Below are 8,739 nucleotides of genomic sequence, written 5' to 3'. Positions count from 1 at the left end.
GCTGGTGAGCGAAGGAAAGTCGAAGACCTCCGCCCAAAGAAGGATCCGAGATGAAGACCTCCGCCTGAAGAAAAAGACAGACCTCCACCCAAAGAAGGATCAGAGATGAAGACCTTCGCCTGAAGAAAAAGACAGACCTCCACCCAAAGAAGGATCGGAGATGAAGACCTCCGCCTGAAGAAAAAGATAGACCTCCACCCAAAGAAGGATCGGAGATGAAGACCTCCGCCCGAAGGAAAGTTGAAGACCTCCACCCAAAGAAGGATTGGAGATGAAGACCTCCGCCCGAAGGAAAGTCGAAGACCTCCGCCCAAAGAAGGATCGGAGATGAAGACCTCCGCCCAAAGGAAAGTCGAAGACCTCCGCCCAAAGAAGGATCGGAGATAAAGACCTCGCCCGAAGGAAAGTCGAAGACCTCCGCCCAAAGAAGGATCGGAGATGAAGACCTCCGCCTGAAGGAAAGTCGAAGGCCTACGGAGGCCAGCACGCCAAGATGATACCAGACTCGGAGGTGAAGGCCTCGAAAATGAACACCTGCGAAGGCCTTGGAAGCAAAGACCTGCGCATCATGAAGGCATTAGAGGCGAAGACCCCAGAGATGAGGACCTGGGAAGGCCTCGGAGGCGGAGACCCGCACGCCGAGATGACACTAGAGGCGGAAGACCCGAAGGTGAAGACCTCCGCACCGAGAAGAGACGGAGACAAAGGCTCATACAATCGGGCCTTAGAGACACACCTGCGCGCCAAAAAGACATCTGAAGCAAGGGCCTCAAGGATACAGACCTACGCATCGTGAAGGTCCCGGAAATGAAGACCAGAGCACTGAGCGAAGCCGATGAACCATGCCATAGAAGCAGCAGAAGGAGCCAAAGGCCAAAGATGAAGAAATCTCGAAGATAAAGGCACCCAGAGCTAAAAGCCTAAGGAATTAGTGCATGTATAGGTTAGAGTCATGCGCATGCTCTTTTCTCCATGCCCTTTTTTCCCACAGGGTTTTTTGGGATGGAGTTTTTAGCGAGGCGTGCATGAACGGGTTGCGGAGGGTAATCCTCGCAACCAAGATATGGGTTGTATAGTGCCTCTTCTTGTATGAACATCTACCAGGTCATGAAGTACCGTCTATAACCTAGTAGCTGAGGGGCTACTGTTGGGGGAGCCCATACGGAGTATGGGCCAACTCCCTCTCGAAGAGGCCTAGCCGGCGGAGGTTTCTCCCCAAGACGGCGGAGGCCTAGCCGGCGGAGGCCCTCCCCGAGACGGCAGAGGCCTAGCCGACGGAGGCCCTCCCCCAGACGGCGGAGGCCCTCCCCAAGACGGTGGAGGCTTCTCCCCAAGACGGCAGAGGCCTAGCCGGCAGAGGCCCTCCCCAAGACGGTGGAGGCCTAGCCGGCGGAGGCTCTCCCCAAGACGGTGGAGGCCCATCAAGGAACGATCTAGTCAGCAAGGCATACGGGAGGACAGTTGATGGGCCTCTAGTGGGCGTCGGCTTAGGCCCAAGGTGAAGACACCGCGAGACGGTGTGATGAGAACACCCCTGAGGTTAGACACTAGGGCTGGAATATTCCTGGAATGTACCGTAGCAGTTGAGGGGCACTGTTGTAAACTCTGTAAAGTGGTAGTTGAGCCCTATAAATAGGGAACACTTGTAACTATGAGGGGGGCGGGTGAATGAATTAATGAAACCCTAGTTCTTGTGAGTCTGTATTTGATCCTCATTCTCTCTTTCAGGCAGTGCCTCTACCGAAGTTAGAGTCCGGAGCCTCGGCCAAAGCCGAGGGCCTCCGCCCCCTTTCTCTTACTCCCACTTGGCCAAAGCCTACTGAATCCCTCGTTTAGCGAGCGCGCCGCGTTCAGGGGCCTCCGCCCGACTTAGGCGGAGACCCCAACCTTAGACGAAGGCCTCCGCCCATCTCTCTCTCCCTTGTTGAAACCAGCCTGGAGCCTCTGATGGAGGATCTTGCCTGACCGGAGCGCGCCGCGTTCAGGGACCTCCGCCCGACTTAGGCAGAGGCCTGTCTCCGCCCATCTTGGGCGGAGACCCCAACCTTAGACGAAGGCCTCCGCCAATCTCTCTCCCTTGTTAGAAACCGATGTTTCAACAGTAGTATTTAGAGCATCAACTCTTTTGGCATGTGACTAGGGAGGGGGTATACCAAGGGGTGGTTCTAGGCATCTGTTGTGTGTGGTGAGCTGCCGAGGACATCAGCCCTTTATGGGATGAATCTAACACCTCAGTAGGATGTCTAAGCATGATGCAGAGTCTATTTCCATAACAAATTGGAATACAAAAGTGTTGCCATGGTCCACCACATTTACCTATGTCCGTACAAGTTAAGTGTTTAGGCGTGGTGCATAGCCCGATTGCAAAATGAAATGGAACAAATAACATGATTGTTGAGAGTTTCCTACCGTACACATATGAGTAAAAATATAGCATGTGTCAAGGCACAATATAGAGTTTGATTTTAGATGAATTGAAAGACGTGAAGTGATTACTAAATAGATATCCAGCACTACATGAGTAATCTAACTAGATGACAAAGTTCCCATTGCAACGCACAGATATGTTTGCTAATAATATCCTAAAGAAAACCCCTAATATGCATCCAAATTATCCATCTCTATCATCATGAAAATAACAAAAGTAACACCTAAATATGCATCTAAATTACCCATATTTTCATTAGTAAAAATAATCTAGGTAACATAAACATCTGCATCTAAATTATCGACTTGTACGACTATAAAAAGGTAAGAAATGTACCTCTAATTTTGGCATCAATATTATTTTTTTAGTATTAAACATAATCTAATGTCACTTATAAGTCTCCAATAAATTACTCATCTCTCCCATCTGCATGTAAGATTGGCCACTAAATCATAATTTGATTTTGGCAATTTATGCATATTTAAGGCATGCTTGATTCGCTCTCGAAATTTTCCATGCCAAATATTCAGTTGTGAAAAGTTGCACAAAAATATTTGTCATCGATTTGTCAACCTAAATGTGCGATGTAGGCAAATTTAGGTAGCAAACTGAATGGAAACAAAAAATTTAGCGTCCATCAACAAATCAGCCAATGCATTGGGCGGAACTGCCATGGACAGCTCCCAATGTGAGGTGGGCCCACAAATTCCAAAATGAACCTTTCTACTCCCTCTGTTCCATAAATAATGCAATTCTCACTTCCTAAGAAGTCGAGTAATTTAAATTTTGACCAAAATTATATAAGAAACTACTAACAATTATGATACCAAGTAAGTGCCATTAAATTATTACAGAATATATTTTCATAATAAATTTGTAGGGAGACATAAATACTAATATTATTTATTAAAATTTTGTCACTGGAGCTATTTCGGCTAGCGTGAATCCCATAATTGCTCTTTTTGTGACATGGAGTATTTATCATTTTAGCTTCTTCCGTCCGCGCAGGCAGGGCAGCATATACAAAAGATTATATAGTATAACAAATCGGCTAACTGCTTACCATTATTTTACAAATTAAATATTGTAAATATGTTTTATGAGTGGAAATGGTTGTTTGTGCTGGTAGGTACATGGAACAGATCACCTGAAAGTTGTCGGGATGAAAATTATCAGTAAGTGTGGAGGTTTACCACTTGCTATCAAAGTGATGGGAGGACTGCTAAGTACGAAGCCCCGAAGCGAGGGTGATTGGGAGGCTGTTTGGAAGCATCATGCATGGTCAGCAGCTGGATTGCCTAAGGAACTGGACAACACGATCTACTTGAGCTTTGAGGATTTGTCTCCCCAGCTGAAGCAGTGCTTCCTATACTGCTCACTTTTCCCTAAAGGTACAACTATTTATCAACGTGAAGTTGTTCCGATGTGGATCAGTGAGGGATTTATCCATCCACCAGACAGAAGCAGTAGTTCATATGATGATTGGCTAGAAGAAATAGCAGAAGGGTATTATCAGGAGCTAATCAAGAGGAATCTTATTGAACCAACTGAAAAAACAGCTATCACTCAATATTCATGCACCATGCACGACGTGGTGCGATCTTTTGCAGAGTTTATGTCTAAAGAAGAATCATTGGTGGTCCAGGATCAGCAAGATGATGGTGGTAGCAAGATCAGCCATGTACGTCACTTGTCTATAGGATCAACCAAGTCAGCACTAGAATGGGATATTCTACCGAAGCACAAATCAGTAAGAACATTAATTATAAATAAAAGAATTAATGTTCAGCCTAGTGACTCATTTGGGAGATTGTCTACCCTAAGAGTGCTTTTTATAAGGGGTACTGATTGTGATAGATTGGTCGACTCTCTATGTCAGCTGAGGCACCTGAGATACCTCCACTTCCCGGATACAAATATAACTAGGCTACCAGGAGACATTCATAGGATGAAGTTCTTGCAGCACATTGTGGTTTTCAGATGTCCACAGCTAGACCATCTTCCTAGCTGCATTACACAGCTTCTGCATCTAAGAACTCTTAGCATGCATGGTTCCCATGACAATGTTTTAATACCCAAGGGGTTTGGTCAGTTAAAAAATCTAAGAACACTTTATGGGTTCCGAGTACATTTGGACAAGAATGGGGGCACGGGCTGGTGTAGCTTGGAAGAGATAGGGCCTCTGTCCCAGCTTAGGGAGCTTTCTTTACATGGTCTAGAAAATGTGCCTGCTAGCTCGTCGGCTGGAACGGCCATGGTTAGTAGCAAGGAGCACCTTGATTACTTCGAACTATATTGGAGTAGCACCGGATTCATGGAACTGAGGGATGAAACCAAAATTATATAAGAGAGTAGTGGAGGAGGTAATTGAGAAGCTCAGCCCTCCATCCAGCATACGGCATCTACACATGGAAGGATACTTTGGTAGCCGGCTACCAAATTGGATGATGGTTCCAGCTACATGTGTCTTTAATTGCACCCAACTCCCTGACGGTCTGTGCCAGTTCCCTAGTTTGGAGTCGCTTTCCATTAATGACGCACCTGCTATCAAGAGTGTTGGGCCTGAGTTCCAGTCACCCTCCTCCCTGGCAGTTGGTGGAGGTATTGTCACTACTGGATCAGTAGTAGGTTTTCCTAACCTGGCAAATCTTCGTCTGGCTGGCTTGTGCGAATGGGAGGAGTGGGAATGGGAGGAGCAGGGTGAGGATGCAACAGTAGATGCTGTGGCCATGCCTGCACTCAAGCTTCTCCAAATTATTGACTGCAAGCTGAGCTGCCTTCCACCAGGGCTCGCTAGTAGCAGGAGGCATGCGAACTGTACCTGTACAATCTGAGCAACCTGACATATATAGAGAACTTCCCTTCAGCGTGTGTTTAGTTTCAGGAAGTTGGAATTTAGGGCTACTTTAACATTTTCATTTTTATTTGGCAATTAGTGTTCAATTATGGACTAATTAGGCTCAAAACGTTCGTCTCGCAATTTTCCACCAAACTGTGCAATTAGTTTTTTTCGTCTACATTTAATGCTCCATGCACAGGGCGTAAACATTCGATGTGATAGGTACTGTAGCACTTTTTGAGAATTTGGGGTGAAACTAAACAAGGCGTTAGTTGTAGAACTTGAAGTATTCTACTGCCCCAAGCTGAGAAGGATCGGCAATCTCAAGTTGGGCCCAGTTTAGTTCCAAAATTTTTGGCAAAATGGGCACCGTAGCATTTTCATTGTTATTTGACAAATAGTGTCCAATCATAGTCTAATTAGGCTTAAAAGATTCGTCTCGTGGATTTCGTCTAAACTGTGTAATTAGTTTTATTTTTTATTTATATTTAATGCTTCATGCATGCGTTCAAAAATTCGATGTGACGGAGAATGTGAAAAATTTTGCAAATTTTTTTGCAAACTAAACTGGACCTTGCAGAAAATCGAGATCTCATACTGCCCAAATATGGAGGTGCTAGAAGGTGTCCCATCACTCGACAGCATGGAGATGAGGGACGGCACCATGGAGACAGTTCCGGAATATCTGACAACAGTAACCCCAAGGTATTTCAAGTTGACATGCAGCGAGAAGTTGTACAAGTCCTTGTTAACTGGCAGCAGCTCATGTGAGTACCACAAGATCAGCCATATCAAGTCATGCGCTATCGACTACTTTCGCAGAAGATGAAGACTAATTGCTGCACGACCATACCAGAAATAAATCACGTACTAATATTTTCAGGTAACAAGTGTTCCACATTACTTTTGGTTCACAGTGCAGTGCACCGCACCTACATGTGCAGTCGTAGTACTTACTTCGTAGTAGTACCGCTTAATACGCACTCAATTTTGAAGTATCATTATCCATTGATCCTGTATGTAACTAATATATATGCAGGGATCCTTATGGCGGAGCCGCATCCTGCTAGCTTGCAGCGGTCAGTACTCTGTTTTGCTCAGTTGCTCTGCTTGATGCTGCCGGTGGGTGGGTCACACCCAGACTGTGTACAGAGGCCTACGAACGACATACTGAGGAATCATTGTAACCGGAGGCGCTCTTGTATTACTTGGGCCTCTATATTTCATCTACTATGTATTTCTTTTATTGAAGTAATGGACCTATGTATATTTGTACAAGTAATGGACCTGAGGTGCAGGATTTGTAATAAACAGGGAGCAGACATGGGAGCACCATAATGGTATGCTGATCCCTGCCAGATCATCATGGTGTGCTCTGCTTTCTGACCAATTCCTTGTGAGTTGTGGATAACAGATGAACCAAGCATGGTGGCTTTGGTGGTCAAATCGACACTATTTGTCCGTCATTCTTTTCGTCTTAAATCGGTCGTTCTAACATTGTGAAGCAAAATCGTCTAAAAAAAACTTGTGAAGCAAAATGACCAAAAAAAAAAAAAGCCACCCTGTATTGCCTGACAGACCAATTCACAATTCCACTTGTAGAAGAAGATATCCGTCAAGTAGCATGTACATAATCTTTGTGGAAAAGAAAAAAGTAGCATGTACATAATGATCTTGTTCTTCCCAGCCCATTCGTGTAAAGCCAACAGATACTTTGTCTGTTGACAACTACATTTAGGCCTTGTTTGGATATAGTCGGATGCACATTAGTTCACATGTGTTGAGGTGGATTGGAATGTAACTTAAACTAAATTACACCCCAATTTACACCAACACATATGAATTGAGGTGAATCTGACATCATCCGAACAAGACCTTAGTGGATTTTTTTTATGAGTCTTTGTTAATAGGCAGCAGCTCATCTTAGTATGACAAGATGAGCCATATCAAGTCGCCAAATATCGACTACATTCGCTGAAGATGAAGATTAAGACCATGTTTGGTACAGCTTCACCAACAACTTCATAAGCTATTGTGAGCTATCTTTTTGCCAAACACCCTTTTTTTCAAAACAGCTTCATGGGTGAAGCTGTTGTTTTCTCCTCTGATAGAGGCATAGGGTGGGAGAGAGATGAAAAAAAGCTACTTATCCCAGCTTCATTTGATACAAGTGGGCCCCAATTTCCTAAAAGACTGCATTTGCCCTCTCTCAGGGACGTCAGCATGTAGTGCGCATCCATGAGGCGCACGCGGCCATGGCCGGAACCGAAAGGGCAGGCCACCGGGGTGTGAGACGTGGCCGCCGGGCGTGTGGTGATGCAAGCGTGCGTCAAGGGTTCCGCCGCTGGTGTCACAAAAAAAGGTGTCCGGGGCGCCGCCACTGGCTATGCCTGCCGCCGTGAGGGGCACTGCTGCTGGCCGCCGGGAGGAGCACCGCCGTGGGTCCCTGAAGGGCCGATGGGTGGGGAGCCGCTACAGGGAGAGATGGCCGCCGAGAGGGGCACGGGCCGCCTGGAGGGCCACCGGGAGAGGCGTCGTCTGGAAGAAAGGCTTGCAGGAAGAACGAAGAAGACACCCACGAAGAAGACGAGTGTTGAGACCGGCGGTCTCAGATAATGTGGCGGAGGTAGAGGCCTCCGCCCGCCAAGCGCTGCCCTCAGGCGGAGGCTCGGGAAACAGACACTACAAGCGGGCGTGTAGGGAAATAGCACGTAAAGCTAGGGTTTCATAAATTCATTCACCCACCACCCGTGCTGTTACAAGTGTTCCCTATTTATAGGGCTCAACTACCACATTTACAGAGTTTACAATAGTACCCTTCAACTGCTACAGTACAATCTCGGAATATTCCACTACTCGCCTTTCCTCTCGGGGGTAATCTTGTCATGCCGCCCTCAGGTACTGGGCCTGCGCGATCAGCCGGCCCATCAGGCCTTAGGATTTGGCGATTGTCCTTTGGGCCTCCGCCGTCGGTCTCCGCCCCTGGGACGCCGGGGCCGCAGACCCCCGATGCCCAGTACTGTCGTCCTCCTGCTTGGGTCTCTGCCCCTACTAACGGAGGCCGAACCGACGCGCCCGTGCCATCCACGAGCGCCTTCCTCTAGTTACCTGCACACACACGTAGGTAACGTTGGCACTTGATTAGCCTTACCAGCGGGGAGGCCTCCGCCCCCTTCGCCCGGAGACGCCTACGAGCTAACCGGGCGAAGGCTGCGCCAGGGTCACCGGCAGCGTCCTGCAAGCAGTCTGAGAAACCGCTATCTTTCTGGGTCTGGAGGCGTGGTAGCTGGGCCTTTGCCTAGGCAGTTGGTCGGAGACGTCTCTGCGAACTGCTGGCCACGTAGGTCTCTGCCACTCTCGGAGGCCGCGTTACAACAGTTCCCCCCTTTTGAGACCACGGTCCGCCCGAGCGTGTCGTGAGCTCAAAATGCCCTAAGCAAGGACGTCCGCGGGGGCGGAGACTGCGCGTAGT

The sequence above is a fragment of the Miscanthus floridulus genome, chromosome 10 (genome assembly GCF_019320115.1).
Source record: "Miscanthus floridulus cultivar M001 chromosome 10, ASM1932011v1, whole genome shotgun sequence".
Taxonomy (NCBI): domain Eukaryota; kingdom Viridiplantae; phylum Streptophyta; class Magnoliopsida; order Poales; family Poaceae; genus Miscanthus; species Miscanthus floridulus.
The sequence above is the reverse complement of the archived record's forward strand: the minus strand, read 5'-3'. Positions refer to the sequence as shown.